The following is a 19,373-nucleotide window of genomic DNA, read 5'->3' as shown; positions in this document are numbered from 1 at the left end:
AGTCCATTTAAAGGCGTGATCACAGGAATTACACTCTTTTTCTCACTCTTAACTAGCTTTCACTTTGTCAGCGGCATCGGGAAAAGGAAACTTGCTCCTCTGAAGACATCCCGGTGTTAGCCAATGAAAGCCTGTTATTACATTTTCACCCGCCCCTTTGCCAGGTATTGGAGTTGAAAGAAATGATTGTCGGGTTTGTTTCTGTTTTCAGAAAGATGAATTACTGGTAAAGCGCGACTGACAAAGTGAATCTGTGTCAGGCCGGAGTGTTGCTGATTGAATTACCCTTCTCCTCAGCCTGTATTCAAGCTACACCACATCACACCATAGGCAAGCAAGAGTAGATTGGATTTCTGTGCGCTTTAGTCACATCCCAACATTAAGCTATTAAAGCTGTAGGATTGTTCGACCTGTCAGAATTCATGTGATCTGTTTGTGCTTGATTCCAATAACATTAAGTATACATATCCCGCACACATTATAGTTACAGGCGATCTTAAGGAGGATTTAAGATGAGAGGAAAATCCAAGTTAAACTAATGTGGTATAGCTGCATTTAACAATATACATCAAGTTGTTACCTGTTGCAGCACTTTAACTTATGGTTAGAAATCCCTGCTCAAGTGTCATTAGTGATTTGTTACAACCAGGGATTTAAGAAGCAGCTAACCTTTGACAGTAGGCGGCCTGAATGTAGAACCTTTTGTTTTAGCAGCGTTTTAATTGTCTAAATGTCGGCTAGATAAGTTTGTTTGCTTTCTCTCAAGAAGATATATCTGCACAAACTCTATAAAGAGTGCTGCGGAAATTTGAAGAAACCTACACAAACCGACAGCTAGCTTTGTACCTAGCTGTGGTGCCTGCGGTAATCACTAGGATGTCAGTGCTCCTGCTGCTGTCCCTGGCCAGCACAACACACACATGCACTACACACACGTGCACTACACACACGTTGTGTCCGTGCTGGAACACCGATTTCGTCCGTGTTATCAAAAGCACCATTAATCATTACATCTTTGCAAAGCAGGGGCAGCGTTACTATGGTGACACAAAGTTATCCACGCTGCTTTGCATATCAACAGGAAAAAAAAGTTTACAATTTTCCATCCGACTCTGGTGGAGCTGCAACAGGCCCAAGTCGCTGTAAAGAGATTTCCACTCTTTTGGGATTCTCTGTGTCTTCCTGCGACCTCTGTTGTTCAGCTCAACAGGTTGCTTTGCGGTGCGCTCAGACAGACTCAGCCACAGCTCAGGTTTGCATGGGTTTCCCGCATCCCCTTGCTGTTGAATGTCATTTTAGAATTCTTTCACCATTGCATTTTATCCCCACCCCCAGAAATAGTGATAAGTAGGTCCGTCCATCTGTAATTCTTTTATTTCTTCAGCACAACGTCAAAAGCATGGAGGGTTTTTTGATTAAACTTCACAGTCAATCATCTATTGAAATGATGCCTTTTGATATTTTAGATTTGCCCGGGGATAAGTCATCTCCTGATGACCCTTGTATCGCTTTATGATTGGTTCCTGTTTTTAATGGGCTTACCTGTCTCTTAAAAGTATCACAAACATAGATAGACTTTAAAATCTACATCATAGAAATATTAAAGGATATTGTAAATCAAAAAAAGAGATTATAAACTTTATATCAGTGAAATCAAACTTTATTTTCTGTTTAATTTAGCTGACTGTTAGGTGTCCCTTTGTTTGCAGTGAAGGAGCGTTATTTAGTGGCTGGAACTTATTTTCCTGTGGGGATAAGTGCAAATTATATATAGAATAAAATAAAATGTATGTTTTATCTCTCAGCCTTCACTGAATATATATATATATTTGAATATATCAGAATTCCTTTCAAACTATAGAATATATTATTTAAAACCATTACAGTAACCCTTCTCCATGATGTTTGGAAATGAATGGAATGATTATGTTCAGATGTATGTATGTAAACACTAACTCTAAAGTATTGTGCTGCCGCAATGTGAAGAATTCTGCAATTACTCTGGAGATGGATGATGTATAAAATGGAGCTACATGTTTGAAACACCAAGGAAAGTTCACTACTACTCACCAATGAACTTGTAACACTTCAACTTTTCAGCCTCGCTTTGTGTTTTCTTTAAAATATCAGAAATAGGATAATTTATAGAATGTTAAACTCTGTTTCCTAGTTTCTCAAATGAGGCAGTTAAGATATGTCCGTGTGCATTTGAGTTTGACTGTTCTCCCCCATCATTCTGTGTGATACAGCATTTTCCCGTTCCCTGTAAAAGGGTTTAACTGGATATGAGCCATAGGGGAATAAAAGTGGGTCTAGCGTTCCAGTTCCCTCGATGGCTCATTGAAACCAGGGATTGAAGCATACATCCTCCATTTCTGGAATCAAACATACCAACATAACAGGCCTATATAGCATTCATTTACTTCTACTGCGGTGGAACGATCATCTGCTGCTGCATTATGTACACATCCTCTGACACTGTTTCTAATCCGCGCGTTCTAGATACACTCTGTTTAAATATATATAAATGTTTGAATGAAATAACTGCAGATTACAGCTTCCCCCCCGGTTCCTTTGTTTATAGACATGTTTCAGGGTTCCAAGACGGTTTATAAGGAATAGGCGCTACAGAGCCAAATTGGATCCGGGTATGTAAATACTGCTCTGATGTTTAATGAGAAACAAAGTTAGCTAATTATAGCAGCTCTGAGAAACATGAGGAGGACAGTGGGAAATGTTTCCATCACTCCCTAGCTCTATAGATTACTGCCTAATTGCCTCAATCGAATCAGGCGGAGACATTAGCCAGAGAGGCAGCGAGTGAGAGGGAGAAACATGGGGATGGGGCTGATTACACATATCTGTCGGTGGCTCTTTAGATAATCCGGCAGAGGACCAGCAAGTTGGGCTTTGTGACATAGCGTGAGCCCGTCTGTCTTCTTTAGCCGGCATGTCTCCCATGTCCCCCCCCCCGTGCTGTTATGAAGGTGAGGATAGCAGGCTGCTGTGTGCTCTCCTGCCACGCCAGCCAGCTGCAGAGGTGATTCATACTCCCATGCGGAAGTTTTTCAACTATAATTATGTATAGTTCTGACACATGTTTATGCCTGATTTTACCAGACAGCCTCTCCACTAATGGCATGGTACTACATAACATCCTCCCAAACATTTGTTACAACAATATTTCTCTACCTCATTTTATTTTTTACGTTGCAATTTTTAAGTACTGGGTGGAAACACGGACCGCTGGCGCGACTGACCTGTTGAGAAGCTGTGGGAATGGTTTCTTCCCTTGACATAGCAAAGTCTGCATTTATCTACTTTGTCAATAAGGGATTTCTTAAGAATATCTTTCCTCTCATTTATTTATATCTCCGCGGAAAAAGGAGGAGAGAGGACTTGTTTACTTTGTCTTTAATGTATCTTAATGGTGGTGCAGGAGGAGAAGGGAGACTTCTGTATTTTAGGGCTTTTTAAAACTGTGTCCTGCTCCTGTTTTGGAGGCAGGGCGATAGTGGTGGAGGTGCGGGGTAATAAGAAGCTTCATTGGATCCGTTTCGTCCTCAGAGCACAATGATATTGAGGTCAGCTGTCTAAAATGATCTCATGTTAAGGAATCGGCGAGTCAGCAGGGTCAGAGCAGAACCGCCATGACGACACTTTCTCCACAGTGATAACGCTGCCCTCTTTCCCCTCCCCTCCACTTCCTCTGCGGGGCGAACAGCAGAGAGGAGGCTGAACTGTATCTGTGCCCTTGTTTCTTTTTCACTCTGCAACAGAACGATGCCTTTGCCTTTGTTTTCTCACAGAACCTCACGTGGTTATCGGGTGAAGGTGGTCTCACGTAAGATTATTTGGACCTTTACAGTTCTGATTCAGAGCTGCGTGGCTAATCCTCACATCTTCTTTAATCCTAACCAAACATGTGAACTGCTGGAAATAGCCGACCGAAAAAAATTGCTTTTTTTTCTTCCCTGGATGTCATACGTGTAAACTTAAGGCCTGAACAATCCTTCCCTCAGTTTCCCAGGCAGGATTTTCATGGGGGCGCGCTGGAGGAGAGCTGTAAAGTAAGAATTCTGTGTGGGGAACCCAGATCCCAGCAGATTCCTTTTTTACAGTTCCGTTGGGAAAGTAGGCACTGTAAACAGATAACAGCGCTCATGCAGAAAGGGCCGGAAGTGGGAGGTATTACTTGTCCAGACGTTTAGAAAGGGAGCTCCGGGTGTGAGTCTTTTAGAAGTCTCGTGGCAGTGAGTCAGTCTGGGGTTTTGCATTGATGCTGCCGCTCATTTACATTGCACCTCTCCCTGCCATAGGTAGATTTAGCTGTTTGAAGTGAATATTGTTGAAGAAATATTTAGCAGGGCTTTGTGTGTTTGTGTCACTCTCAGGTCATGTAGGCTTCATCTCATATATTTTTTTCCGATCCTAAAATCAGTCACATACGACCTGGCTCTTCCACTTTCTCACTCTTGTACTTCTTTCTCTCCGTTTCCCTCGCTCTCTGTCTCACACAGACACACACACATGTTCCCATAATTTATGGCTGCCGGGTCCTTGATCAATTGATAGCAGGGAATCCTTTGGTAAATAGAGTTTTAGACACATTGCCAATAGACCCGGGCTATTGATTGGAGTGTAAATTAAAAACTTAATCAGGTCTCTGAGATAAGATTTATCTCCGCCCCAAGCAAATTACAGGGCTGACTTGGAGACATAAAGACAGGCCGGTGGGCAGAAGAGCACTGCCCCTTCGCGGGTGCCAAGTCAGGGCCACGGTTCTCCTGTCGTCCTCCCCGTCTCACTGCCGCTGACACTCTCCACTCTGTCCTCGCCTTGTGGAATAGATCATGGAGACTTTAAGCGGTGACATAATGGATGAAGGCTTGTCTTGTAATATTTAGTTAGAAGAGACCGACTTACACTCACACACTCTAAAGCATCTGGTAGACATATTCAACCAATATGTCTTATTGTTCCATGATGACTTTTAGGATTGGCTGACCCAAGTGGGAAGTCGTTTTATTTCTTTATCATTTTGTTCTGTTTAGCCGTTTGTCTTGTTCAGTCTTGTCAATACTCCTCCTCTCACCCCCTCTTTCTCTCTCTCGTTCTCACTTTGTGTTTAATCACTTACTTTCATTGCTGCCTGTGATGAAATATGTAAATCATTACACACAGCTTTTATCTGCTCAATAATATTCTCATCTTGTTGGGGTCGTTTTACGCCACGATAAATTCATGCACATTCATACGCACGTGCTGTTGTCTATATTTTATACGTATTAAGACAATCCTTGGGATTGCACATTGATCAGTGTATGGATTTCCACAGTAATTGCTGGGGGAAATTTTCTCTGTCTCTACTCTTCTTCATTATTAATATCGGGAAAGGGGTATACATTCGAAATGTCTGAGTATAATTTCGTTTTAAAATAACGAGTGCACTTTTAATTGATGCCAGCTAACACAGGGCAGCGTGCATACTGAGAACAGGGCTTTCCTCAGGTTTCACAGATAAGAAAGACACTCGCTGAGGATTCTGGGAGAGGCACCTCGCAGGTATCTGTGTGGATCTTTCACTCTGTAATTAAAACATACACCTTTTTTTCCTCCTGTGACTAAGGCCGGCATTAGGCTCCTCACAGGGATTATAGCACTTCCCATTATCTCTGGATATAGTCCTCATATAGAGAAGCCATAGAAATGACATTGACCCACAGGGAGCGAGGCACACAACAAGAGAGGAAGATGGAGGTTGAGGAGGTCACAAGTCCATTAGCAGACAACCATAAAAATACATAAGTATGAACAATTTGCAACACCCCTGAGGACTTTTTATATTGGTGCTGAATATATGGACATGGGTTTGGGTTTGTGAAGTGCCGTGTAAGTGTTAGAGGTCCCCAAAAGAGCAGTGCAACCTAACCCATCCGGTGGCTACATGATGGTGGCCAAACCTCTCTCTTTGTCTAGTTGTGGGGGAGGCTGAGACCATCAGTAATAGGCTTTTTGCCTGATAAGCCCGGAAAATACTCGTTTAGTTAGTGAAAGTGCAGAGGGATCCTGGCCTGATAAACCCGCTGTTTCCTTCTGTAATACCCAACAGCTAAAATCAATAGCTGGGATAATTCTCCCGCTAGTCGTCCGGTCTCCTTTATCTGGAGCCTCTCGCAACCCGTGTACATGGGGGTGGTGGTAAACTGGAGTATGCCTCTTTGTATATTAGAGGTTATATAGTTACACTTACATGTAACCTTGCCTTTAACATTTTTTTTAGTTTTTTGATATTGGCTTAATCGCTATTCTCAGCGCCACCATGTCCAGTCCCTGTGGCCAAATGTTCAGCTTGGATATTTCACTAGACTGTTCACTTCCCTCCATCTTGGCCCAGAGTTCCGGTCACTTTAACAGTGCACGTGAAAGTGGCATTAATCCTCTCCTCCTTTACCACAGTGAAATGACCTGCTAATGATATTGGTTCGACTCCCGACCAATCCGCTCAGGTGTTGTCCGAGAGTGTGTGCGTGTATGAAACTGGTGGGAGGAAGTGGCTGTCAGCACTAAATTCAGCCCTGCTAAGAGCCCCATGGTCTGTCAACACGAGCTCTATGTTCTGACACAGGGACTTGATTAGTTTTAAAAATACAGCGCAGGTAGAGCCTCCGACGGAGTCACGGGATTGAAATGTTCCGACAAGAGACACGAGAGCTCTGTCATAGGTTTAGTCTGCTAAGTGCACGATGTTGATGGGGGATTTATGTCAAAATATGCAAGTTTTATAAGTCGTATCTATTTAAATTTTCATCTGTAAGATTTGATTCTGTTCTTCATACACGGGGGGGGGGGTAAAGAATTCACCGCCCCACTGTCCCACTTTAGCCGGCGTTATCATTTTTGCTGGCAGGCTCTCCTTGAGTTAGTTTCTGTGTAATCTCTCTGGCCATCACAGCACCGCGGTAAAATATGGCCTCAGGTGTTAGTAGGCAGGGTGGTTAGCCTGCGACACCGCTACCTAAAGTGCAGTGTATTAAAAAGCAGTCAGGGCCCCGGATCACAGTATATCACAAGGGAGAGGCAGCGATAAGGCCTGCCTGCCCGCCCGCAGATCAATGAAGGTTACTGACATCATATCACAAAGTGAAAGCGAGTACTGCACCCCTAGCTATTTATCAGCAGTGGATCGGACATGAAAAAGGGGTGGAGGGGCGCGAGGACAAGACAGGACAGCACTCCCCCACCCCCCCATGCGTTGGGGGGCTCTAGCCCTGACTCCTCCTATCCCTCACTGCTCTGACTCCTCCCCTGGACGGCTGCAGAGGCTCACATGTGACAGGAGATTGACAGTGACATCTTTTTCTGCCATGACAAGACTTTTCTTGCTCTTCGTTCTTCCTTCTGTATATTTGAGTCTTGACTAACAATTCAAATCGGTAATTTTTTATTTGACAAACTTGATCACCATTGTATAGTGTGTTGTCCTTACTCTAATTAAAGTACACTGCCCATGGATTCTAGATGTAAGACACAGTGTCTGAGACAGAAACACAAGCTCCCTTCATCCACTATATGTAACCCCCTTTCCCTCTCTTTACCTTTCCGCAGCTTTATCGGTTTATTGCATTATATATCATAAAGTCCCTATTCTCTTCACTCACGTCTACATTAGTATGGTAGTATTGAGCTGTGTGTGCGTGCAAATGCACTTTTGCGTGTCCATGCGTAGGAGATCATGCTTACAGGTACTGTATGAGTTCCATTTATCAGCTGCCTGGGGCACAATGTGGAGGATTTCCCCCAATGGGTTAGTGTGTAACTGCTCTGTCAATACATGCTTGTCAAGGCTGGGAGAGTGTGGGGGAAAAAGGCCCCTCAATCCAAGGCACTGAAGCCACTTATTGAGCAGCCAATAGCTATTTACCTCTTGACGGTGGCAGGCGGAGAGGGGGCCCCGGCCCGGCTAGAGCAACTCTGTGGTTCATTCTCCCACTCCCATGCATTCGACTGCTGCTGCAGCCTTCTCTGAACCAAGCCCAACCCGAGCCAGGAAGCAGAACTAGTGGCTCAGACAGGAGACAGGGAGGTCTGTGTTTATGTGGAGCAGGTTGTCTTCTCCTGGCTCCTGGTCTTTGCAGGTCCTGGCTGTGTGTGCAGCTTGTGCTGCTGTAAAGCCCTGCTTCCTCTCTGGAATCTCGGTGTTGACAGAGAGCATCTGGGCCCTGGGAGAGCTTCCAGCCTGCTGGGTCCTCACATGTACACCCAGAAAGAGGGAGGGGAGCGAGGGAGTCACAGAGCAGGTTTCAGTTAATACACTCTGTGTGTGAGTTCTAACTTTGCTGTGCCCACTAACCTGTACCCGGGGACCTGTCTCTCACCCTGTCACACTCTTCCTTTCACCACAAGCACCTGAAGGTGGTATGTTTTATGAATGAGTGTTTTGATGGGTGTTTCTTTTATCCTCACCTACTATGATTCAACAAAGACAAGAATGTTGTCAAGGAGGTGTTCCTATTTCCTCTTCTCTTTGTTTTCTTAGGCCTTCTTGTTCTGGTGAAAATCCCCCTTTTTTTGTGGGCTGTGCAAATCCCTGCACTGAGTGTTGGAGTTATGGGGTCGCCTGTCAGGACATGTCCCATATACCTGAGTCACAGAAGGATTAGTTAACCCTCACCGTGCTGTTGAGGAGGAATCCAACAAACTATGCACAGCTGGGATTTAGCAGTGAAACGGAGCAGAAGGAAAAGGTCAAGCCTTACAGTGTGAAATGTGCCACACATGCACCATGAGTTCAGAACCACAGGCTTTATCACCCAGAGAAGTTCCGTCTCACAGCCACATTGTGTAGCCTATGCATTTCACGTATGTTAAACTGGAGTGAAATGTCGATTTAGCGCAGAGTAAGCCGTACGAGAGCAGCACGGCGAGTTGTCCCGCTGTTAAAGAGCAGCTGTAACAACAACTAGACGGGGAAAAAGAGCAAGAGAAAACACATTATATCAACATTTAACAACAGTTGCTCTGTAATCTGGTATTACTTCCATAAGCAAAGGAGCGGCCTGTGTCGGGCCAAGGCGAACTTGGATACTGTTGTGGCAGGAGGAAGCCAAGTGCTTTCAAGAGGTTAGCCCGAGATGTGAAGGTCCACAGACTCATCTTAATCCAGGAGGCTTGCACTTAATCGCTTTTGATGTGCATGTGAACATGACCTGCTTCAACATTCCAGCGCTGACCACACCAAGTTCAGAAGACCAGGGCAAGGCTGAGTGGAGGGGCAGGGGTGAGGGGAGTCGGGCGGTGGGGGTGGCTTCAGCTTGCACTAATTGGCTGCCAGGCTTGTCCATACAGCCTGGGGCAAAAAGGACTACCCTGCCCTCAACGCCCCGACCCAGTGTCTTCCAACTGTCCTTTTGCAAGCTCCCCTCCTTTCCCTTCAGGCCGTCCATCGTCTTGACAATTTTCGTACGTGTTTGTGTGCGTGCACACTGTGTAAGCTGGCACATTATTAAGGGGAATTCCAGTGAAAGAGAGAAGTTGAACAGAGGAGGGTCTGTCCCAAGGGTTCTGCTGTGGGTGGCATCCTAGCATTCTTCTTTGTGTGTGATTCCTGCCCACACTGACCCTGTGTATGTCTCTGGTGCAGTCAGTGTTATATTACTCGCTGATGGCACGTAGGACTCTTACATGGAGCATGAGAACTCCCATCTGCCGCGTGTTCCTTGAACTTATTGTGGAGGTTTGAGGGGACTTGGAGCTGTTTGCAGACCAGGCTCCGGGAGACTGAGTTAGAGAGATTTGGCTGAGGCGGGCGAGGGCTTTGCAGCAAGGCAGTCATCCAGAGTGACAGAGCACAAAGACGGAAAGGGAAAGACGAGGGTAATAGGAGCAACAGGGGATTAACAAATGAGAAGTCATGACTTGGCATCTGCAAGTGTAGTTCACACACAGACGCACACATACACATGCACAGTAACTTTGCTGTAGCGAGGAGAAAAGGCTGGCACACTGAAACATTTTGCCAAAGCACTGGAGAGAAGTGCAGGCTGCGCGTATGTCTCTTCCTGTTTTGTTCCTGTGTCTGTGTCTGTGTATTTGTGTGTGTGTGTATGCACGAGTGCTGTAGAGTAGTTCAGGTGCGGTTAATGTTGGCACCAGATCTACAGGCCCGCGGCAATAAACAACAGAGCAGGCAGGAGGCCAGATGCAACTCCACAAACTTTTAACCTCTCCCTCAGCTAATCCCTCGCCACACTAGTAACTCTTTCTTTTTTTAACTCATTCTTTCACCTCTCACTCTTTCTCTGTTCTTTATTTCTCCTCCCACTGCCTTCTCTTCTTCTCTTCTCTCTCTCCCTCCTTTAGTCCCACTCTCCTTTTAAGTGAAGTCACTGTGCTGACCTCTATATAAAGGCTGTAACACTACAGCTGTTACCAACTTCAAACAGCCAATGGCTCAGAGTGGAGCCTGTGCGGGTGTTAGGGGTAGAAATAATGTGCCTATTAAAACGAACTTAGAGCCCTCTTTACTCTCAAGGCTCCCTGGGTCTAAGTTGACCGCACCAAACCCGGCCCGATACTTGCTTCAGCTCAGCCGAGACGATCACAGTGCAGCCGGGCCGAACCCAACCCAGCGTGAGACGGAGAATGAGCTAAGACAAAGACACTTTTCATTTGGAGTCCACGGGATCAGTGTGATTTCCACTCTTTGATATGATCATTCCGTGGTGTGGGGCAATAACAAAGGGCCACCTACGCTCCCTCGCAGTAGGCGCCAGTTACATCATTTGACTGGACGTCACCCAGCGGAGCCCCCGTGAGAGAGCGCTGAGGCCCCCAAATTGTTCGCTAGTGGTTAGCTCTCTGTTGAACACCACGCTTTCATGTTTCTTTTTCCTGGCACACACCAACAGTCAAACAGGAGTGAGCAGTGAGTTCACAAGGGCACAGTGGAGTTTTCAAACAAATGAATGTGGGCCGGTCATAGTTGTTTTTAGTTAGATCGAGATAAGTGGAAAAAGTTAACCTCTGCATTCATGGAACAAGTGAGGTTGACAAAACCCAGGTCTGGTTCATTATGAATCATCCACCTCAAGCCCCTATTAATAGAGCTTGTAAAAATGGAGGCCGTCTTTTATCCAAACACTTACAGAATGTTTTTTATGATACAAAGAGTGAGCCAGAACCAAAATGGAAAGAATCAGCATTAGTCACCCCTCTCTCATATTTGTAGTGTCCTGTTATAAAGAAGGGTTTGGTGATTTATTGTTTGTACAGATGGTTCTCATACCTTGACCTTTCCCCTTAACAAAAGTACATTTTAAATTCAGATTCTCAGCCTTTGTCTTGTTTCTGCACAGAGCTGAAAGTTGCCTGATGGGACCGGCTGGCCTTTTACTGGGTTAATGTGTTTCCAATGGGTGCTATTGCCGACCAAAGCTCCTTATTTTTTTAGGGCATAAGCAGCATATAAAAAATAAGGAATACAACATCACACGGCAGCTTAGTCGAGTCCTTGTAAAATACTGTTATTCAATTTGCTTAATACCTGGGTTGAAGTGCAATACAGTGATGACATGACAATGTACTGAACTCATGCAGTAAGCAGGAATCCATGTCCAGAACACCAAAACACTGTCCAGCGCCTGATCTAATTATGTCATTGTGTTTCTCTGTAGTAAACCACACTCATTGCCCCTAGGCAGAAATTAGATGTTATAAGCTGGTTGTTATGACATTTGTATGTCACCCGTGTTGCACATTAGTTACAACACATCTTGTCCTGAATGCTGCTGCTTGTGTTTAAGGCATTATTATCTACAGGTCCTCCTTTTTGTCTGTAAGTTAGTGGATATGTGTCAGTGTCTGTGTCTGTGCTTGTCTCTCTCTCTCGAGAAAAATAATTACAAGTTGTACGGGTTATCATTATGAGCCTGGCTGTCCGGCCTTCCCCCCTGACTGCATGGCTGCAACAGGTTAATTACACGTCTGATATTGGTGATGTCAGCATGGCGGGAACTTTTCCCAGCTGTGTGGACACACACTTACTTAGGATGCGCTGAATTCTTGATGCTCCCCAGGCTTTGATTACTACTTCTTTCTTTTTTTTTGTGACACATTTATTTTTGAAAACTTATTCCAGGGATCTCCTCGTCGTTTACTCCAGAACACAACTTCTGCTCCCGATGTTTGCTGTGCGTCTCAGATCTATTAGCACTGTGCATATGGATATTGAACTTGGCTGTCGAAGAAAAGGGAACTTTCTGAACGGTTTCAGGTAACACAGCGAGAGATTTAAAAGTACAAGCATGTTAAGACATACAGTATGTTGCTTTTGTTTGGAAACCAGTTCAGAAGTATAATTAAAGCAAAGGAAGTGCACGTACACTACATTCCAGGCTGAAGTGGGTGAATGAGCAAGTCTAGGAATGGACATAACATTCCTTCTGGAACACCTGAGAGGTTAGGCGGATGGTGACTGTAAGCTAAGAGAATGCTGAGTGCAAATCTCTGTCGACACGCTGTGCCTCCTGCTCTGCTCCACCTGGGGAATGTGTTACTTAATGGGCCACAAAACTGCCTGGAGACCACAGCTCTCTTATCGCTGATATTAGATGACCCCGCAAAAAACAGGAATCCATCATGAGGAATAAGACCCTTGCAGAAAAATAAGAGTGAAGGCTTTTCTCCTTTTCTTTTGGACAGGAGGAAAGAATGGTAGGTAATGTTATCTTGTTCACAGTTACAAGAATCCAGCTCGCAGAGGCTACGGGTTTCAAGTTTCTAATATGTATATAAAGTTTCACTGCACAATGGATCTTTTGTCTAGAGCAAACTGAACACTCCCCCTCCTTCTTTGCCTCCCTTCTCTTGTAAAAAAAATGCATTCATGTACTTGTGGGGCTGCGAGGACTCAGGTTTCTGCTATCTTTGTGTGCCATGTCGTCACTCGCCCCCGCGAGTTGAAATGTGCATCTTGCACAGGCAGGCGCACTGCCAGGGCTGCTTCCAGCCATGGATTAGGGGGAATCCAGGAAACAACGGACTCCTGACAAAACAGCAGCATGACAGGTAACTGAAGTTGCACTGGGGAGAGAGGAGGCAGACGATAATTACAGAGCTTTTTGTTTTCTGGGCACTCTTAGCTGGCTACTTAAGTGCCTGATCTGAAATCTGTGCCTTGTAATTACAGTAGTGGGCCCCATTAGGGCAGAGGTCTTGGTGGGGATTATTCTCCTTCTCCTCTTTCCTCGATGTGTGTATGAGTGTGTGTGTGTGTGTGTGTAAGGGAGGGAGGGAGAGAGAGACCTCCCCACCTCCTCCTGCGTCATGTAGAAACCACAGCAGCAGTCAGGGCCAAAGGAGGAGCAGGAATGAGCCCTCCTCTTGTCTGGCTGTCCCACGTGCACAGTCACATTTACACTTGGTGCCACATCCCAGAGCCACCGGGATCGTGCCACCACCTGCACTTAGTGTGTCTGCCTCCCCCCTCCCTGCTCCCCCTTCCTCCGGATTCCATAATACCTTTGTTGCTCGTGCTGACTCTGAGAGATTTGTGTTGATTATGACAGGGTTGTCACAGTGATGAGTGTGTACGGTGGCGTGTGTCATGTCGAGTTGACAGGGACTTTTGGCATGGCGTCTGTAGGGACTGGGTTGTGGGGAAGCTGGCTTAAACACTGCCAGAACTGTGTCACCAGGCTGATGGAACCATGCCAAGAGATTTGCTGGCAGAGGTCAGAGGATAAACCTTGGTGGCATGTTGGCACGTGAAGGTATTTTTGTGCCACCAGGCAGAGAAATACAGGAACAGAGTGAAGGAAATGTGAAGCAGAGAGTGAGAGAGACAAGGAAGTGGCCATATGATGAAGAGTTAGGGCTTAATGTGGGTCAGCGTAGAAAGGGTCATCAAATGCCTCCCACCTCTAGGCACAGAAACACAGATCTAGCAGTCGACATTAGATAGATCCTGCCTCTTTAAGCTGCTAGCCCTCCTAATAGATTCTTAAGCACTGGCTTTAGTGCATGTTAAACCAGGATTACCCAATCAATTATGGTCAGTACAAACAAGGATTACTTAAAACAGTACATTTTTCTTGTTGAGAGGCTAAAAGCAGAGTAAATGGAAGAAGCAGCGCTGCTGTTGATGTGAAGAGCAGTCACGATGGGGTCATGATGACCCCAGACCCAGGGACCACGGGGATGAGATGAATCCTCATTGAGAGCTGATAGGGATTCAGGGCTTCGTACAGGATCTCCATGTTTCCGATCGGTTTTCTTTTTACAATTTTCTCAACATTGCACACACTATAATAGGAGATTTGCTGTATGCACTGTAACCAAACGTGTGTTAAGAATACGAGTTTCTCGGTGGGTGTGATGGAGTGTGAGATTTGACCAACCCTCAAACTCACATACTCGCCCTTTCTCTGAACTCGGCTTTTGTTTACATTTTAATCACAATCAACAGCTGTAGCCTCCTTCACAATACCCAGCAAGCAAGGACATATATACTTGCCAAACCAGATCCCTGCGCTCATGTGTGTCGGTGTTTACACATTTGCTCGGTCCCACTTGAACCACCACAGACACACACACGCCTTAGATACTGAAAATACATAACCTTAGTAGCCAGTGAGCCAGAGCTATTGTCTTGGAGGCCTTGGATTGCAATAATATGTGTCATTTGAAAGGATATGCTTTGACTTTGAAGGAGCTTATGTGTCATTTTAGCTTCTGCACATTTATCAGTCTGTCTTAGAGAAGCCAAAGATGCAGGAAATTCTGTAGAATGCCACACAGTCACACACTCACACACACGTGTACACGCTCCCTCTCTCTCATTCAGTTTTCCCCGTGTTGTCAGGCAGTGCTGAGTGACTGGTGACTAACAACCCTCTCCTGTGTAAAAGGTCAGCAGGCTCCCTGGAAAGAAACAGTCAGCTGTCTTTGCGCAAAACAACTGCTCTCAGAGCATCCAGTTTGTCCGTCACTCAGCCATTTCTAATTAGAATGCATTGTTAAAGGAGGAGAAGGGTTTTTCAGACATTGGGGTCTAGAATCACAGAGTGACTCATTATCTGACCGCACTCATACAAGAAAAGCAAGGTGTACTGTGCCTGAACAGTGCTTGTGGCATTACTACCAAAAGCTGCTTCCAAGGGCTTCATATTTCAAATGATGTTTATACCTAGGTTATACCTAATTATTATAGATCCCTCTGTTTGACTGGTTGAGTTGCAGGGGAAGGACTTGAACACAGTCGGCTCTGTGAGACTATGAAGGGAATGTTAACTAAGCTGCTGTGCGGCTAAGTGTAAGTGTTTTGGTCAAATGAAAATCAGTGAATTCAAACAAAATTCAAAGGTAAAAAAACATCCTTCCCCTTCAGAAAAAATGACTGTTTGTCCTCATTTTGAAATGAATCTTACTTAATTAAGAAGCAATGAGAGTCCACAGATAGCGTTCCTTAATTAGCTTAGGCTGGCTGCTGTAACCAGATCCACTGCATTAATGACAACACAGCCGATGTGAAAAGCATCATTGTTCTCAAGATAATTGTCCTTTTAGTTAACGCGGCCCGGGAAGGGCTCTCCTTGTTAGAGGAGCTGGCTGGGACCAAGGACAGCCGCAGGCTGGGAGGCGACCGGGACTGATACTGGCCCGATGCCCGTTGTGACAAGCCCACTTGTGCCCTCTGCTGAAATCCCCTTGGTATGCAGTGGAATTAGCTGTCCCCAGGGTGTGGCACTAAGGGGGTTGGTCATTAATTATATACCCTGAATCTTAACGAATGAGGAGCAATCAATAAAATAAAGCAGATATATGCAAATAGCATGCTGATTATACTGCCTAATGACATGTCATGTTGTAGGCAGGAGAGAGCTCAGGGAAGAGTAAGGAGGGAGATGAAGAAACACAATGAGTGAAAATACCGGTCATGTCTCCCACTCAAAACAAGCACATGTTCAGATAAACAAACGCTGTACATTTTTTACTACAACTGCCATAGCAGTGGACTTTCATGTCTGGTCTATAGACCTGCACTGTTTCATTAGTGTGTTAGATTATATTTCAGATCTTATCTTAGTAGTTTTATGTTTCTCTGCGACACAGGATGCAGTGACTGTCAACCAGGAAATGGTGTGAGACTCGAGGGTTGGGTCAGCTGGAATTGGAGCAAGATACAGTAAAACCCAGAGTCTGAGGTGCAGGGGTGTTAGTGGCTCGGCTGTTGGGAGACTGATAAGAGCTATGAGGGAAAAGAGGAGAGGTTAGTTCACCTGCTTGGAACTCTGCCCCTGCACTGAGATCTCCATTGTATCCAGCCAGCTGGAGCTGTTTGAAACTCTATACCTGCCTTTAAGCAGAGGGAGGGCAGCCAAGAATTAACTGCTGCCTCATCCTGGCAGCCGTCAAGGATGCTGTCTGCCTCCATTCATGGCGAGCGTGAGAGGGCATGGAGGGAAGAACAGGAAGGGGAGGGAAACAAACAGTGCTGGCAATGTGTGCCACAACAACCTGAGGGAAATTTGGACGAAAACAGGACTAACAGAATATCATCGTTGGGCTCTATACATTGCATGTGGAGTTTTTCTCTGTGCGATAGAGGTACAAAACAATACAAGAAAAATGCACGTCTGCACTTTTTCAAAGAGAACACATCTTATATTGGTGAGTAGTGTCAATTTCGTATAAACAGAGGTGTCATCGACAAAGCAAAGGCACATATTTGTGATAAAACACTGACTGTGTTAGCCTTTATAGTAATGAAAGTCCAGCTCGTTCCATTAATGTCTACCGATAACCTGTACATAATGATTGTCATAGATTTTACCATAGTGCCTGCACTTAAGGTTTGTTTACATGCCCCCACAGTCTTCCAGTCTTTCGTCAGGGTAGTGAAATCTAAGACCTAGGTACTTCAGGAGGCCAGGACAGTCGAAGGAGAGGCCAGAGAACAGGTGGTGACCCTGTGCTGCCTGGGAGTATATTATTGACCAAGGTCCAGCGTCCAGATTGATTACTTTATTGTATTGCCATGAACCTCAGCGGCCAGAGACCTCTGGATGACCCTGGGCGGACAGAGCATCGCTGTGACCCTCACCTTAGCTAAAGAGTTATGTGGCTTTGACCTGCTCCCTAATGGGGAGGTCTTGACCCACTCTGCCACTGGCTTCAGTACAGAGCTAAAGTGGGCCTGTGCCTCTCCCTGCATGGTGTCAGCCTAGGTAATTTAGAGGCAGGGGGTAGGCCAGGGTCTCGCTGGGGCCACCTTGTTTTTAGACCGACCGTGTCCTGATTTTTAGACCTGCTCCTGACCTGCCAGTGTTCCTTGTGTCAGCAGGATGAGCAGATCGAGGGAAAATGTTAATTAATCTTCACCAAATTACACAAAAATTTAGGAAAATCCATACATCTATCAGATGTCCTCGCTTACAGCTAATGGTCCAGATGGATGGTTCATGGTGAAAGGGATTGATAGTTTAAATAGTGTTAGGATGCAAAAAAAGGTTTTGCATTATATTTAAATATTTGTATTAATGATTTAAAAAAAGCTAATCTACATTCTGTCTTTGGTTTTCTGCGTAGGACTTTTACACAGTAAGTCAAACTTCTTGTGTGGTGCAGCAGTGTTCTGGGCTGAATGCCACGTTGACTAACCTTGTGCCCTGTATAAACAGGGAGAGACATCAGGCAACACAAGGGAAACATCCTTTACTCTGGTAGAGGCTGTTTCCCCTACCATCACTTCCTACTTCCACTTAGCTGACAGACAGAATATCTGTCAGGCAGGTTTTTCCTGTGCTCTACATATTTTTTTAGTTGTCAGCCCCAGCTTCTCATCAGGAGAAAAAAACAACAACCATGCACCAAACAAGCTGGGTAAACACTCAAGTCTGTAATGTCTCTCTCCTTCTTCCCCCTCACACTGTCTCCCCTCATTCATCGCCTCTGTTTAATTTATTCATTTCCTCACTGGAAGTTTCCCAAGATTTCCATCAAAAGGTGCGTGGTGAGAAAGGGAAGCTTAAATGTTTGAATATCACAGTCTTATTTTTAACAATGCATGTACATCGCATACGAACAGAAGAAATACCTTCTCACTTAACAATGCAGATTTATTTCTCATCGCCATTTTCTGCACTTTTTTCTCCCCAATAAATGGCAGGCATGGCTGCTGAGTGGAGAGGAATTGATTTACTATCTGTTTGAAGTGGATACCGTGGTCCTGTTCAAAGCAGCATGTGAAGGCCGCTTTTCTTTAGAGCGAGAAACTCCTCGCGATTGAGGCTCAGTAGCTAGGACCCCCCCCCCCGCTTGCTGCATTACCTTTTGCAAAGTAAACCTTTATGTAAATGAAAATTCAATCGTGGCCGTTGTCTGCCTGCACTCATTTCATTTCCGACATTCAGTGCCGTCTCGTGTCATTTTTAGCTTTTCAAAATAAAGCAGGAAGAAGTGCTGTGGCTCTTTTGGGGTGTGACTTCCCGACACAGTACTGCTTGCAAACTACTGTGTGATTTCATGATTCACGCGGGGGGGCTGGCAACAGAGGACGAGAGGTGGTAGCATGTTTCATGGCTTCTTCCTGCAAGCCTGGTCAAAGAGGGGAACGTATAGCCGCACCCGCACAACTGCAGGCGTTACGGTTAATTACCAATAATCATATGGTGATGGGCAGGAAAAACAGATGTTCCTCCAAATACCTTCCTCGCTGTACTACATTCAGCTCAACACGCACCATCCGCTTCTCTCTGTTGTACAAAAACATTCCTTACCCAAGCGATTAAACAAGAAACGTGTCAACATTAAGCTGCTTTCATTAAGACCCCGTAGAGCTTCTCTGATGCTTCTGCAGGAGGCGCATCACGCTCCATCACCCTCCATCACCCACCCTCTTCTTACACCGTCCCAATTAACACCCACCCCCATTACATTGATTGGGAGAGGTGTACTATTGGCGAGGTAGGCCATGCGCACATTGATCACATTGACCCACCATGTGAACCATGAGAAAATGTTGATCTGCTAATTTCTCCCTCCCAATAGTGGACTGGACAACCGTGGACATGAGGCTTGACATGAGGCATGTTTTGTTTGAGTGTACATGTTTGTATACGTGTACCTGTACGCACTGGGCGTGGCTATGCTGTGTTGTGACAGCTTTCAGTATATGGGCTTTCAAGTGGTTTAAGGACCTAATAGGCACACGCCACACCTAAACTATATTCTTTGGGGGCATTCACTATGGAAGTGTCATGTTCCCCCCACACTTAATCCTACTTGCTCCTTACAAACACACAAACATGCACACACACACACACACACATACACACACACACACACACACACACACACACACACACACTCTC

At 45.3% G+C, this 19,373-nt stretch overlaps 1 protein-coding gene across 3 annotated transcripts in view; it reads left to right on the top strand.

Annotated features, from left to right (window-relative positions):
• The window catches only part of zfhx3b (zinc finger homeobox 3b), a 134,176-nt gene that overhangs the window by 14,160 nt on the left and 100,643 nt on the right, over positions 1 to 19,373 (top strand). Inside the window, exon 1 of one of the 3 annotated variants that reach the window (XM_053427385.1) lies at positions 12,936 to 13,068. The exons of 1 other annotated variant lie outside the window; for it this stretch is intronic. The gene's annotated coding sequence lies outside the window, so the exon portion shown is untranslated. Of the gene's footprint in view, positions 1 to 12,935; positions 13,069 to 16,217; positions 16,672 to 19,373 lie in introns of those variants that run through there. One more of the 3 variants, XM_053427462.1, reaches the window with a different exon arrangement.

This window comes from Pleuronectes platessa, chromosome 1 (genome assembly GCF_947347685.1).
Source record: "Pleuronectes platessa chromosome 1, fPlePla1.1, whole genome shotgun sequence".
Lineage (NCBI taxonomy): Eukaryota > Metazoa > Chordata > Actinopteri > Pleuronectiformes > Pleuronectidae > Pleuronectes > Pleuronectes platessa.
This window is presented reverse-complemented; position numbering and strand designations above follow the sequence as displayed.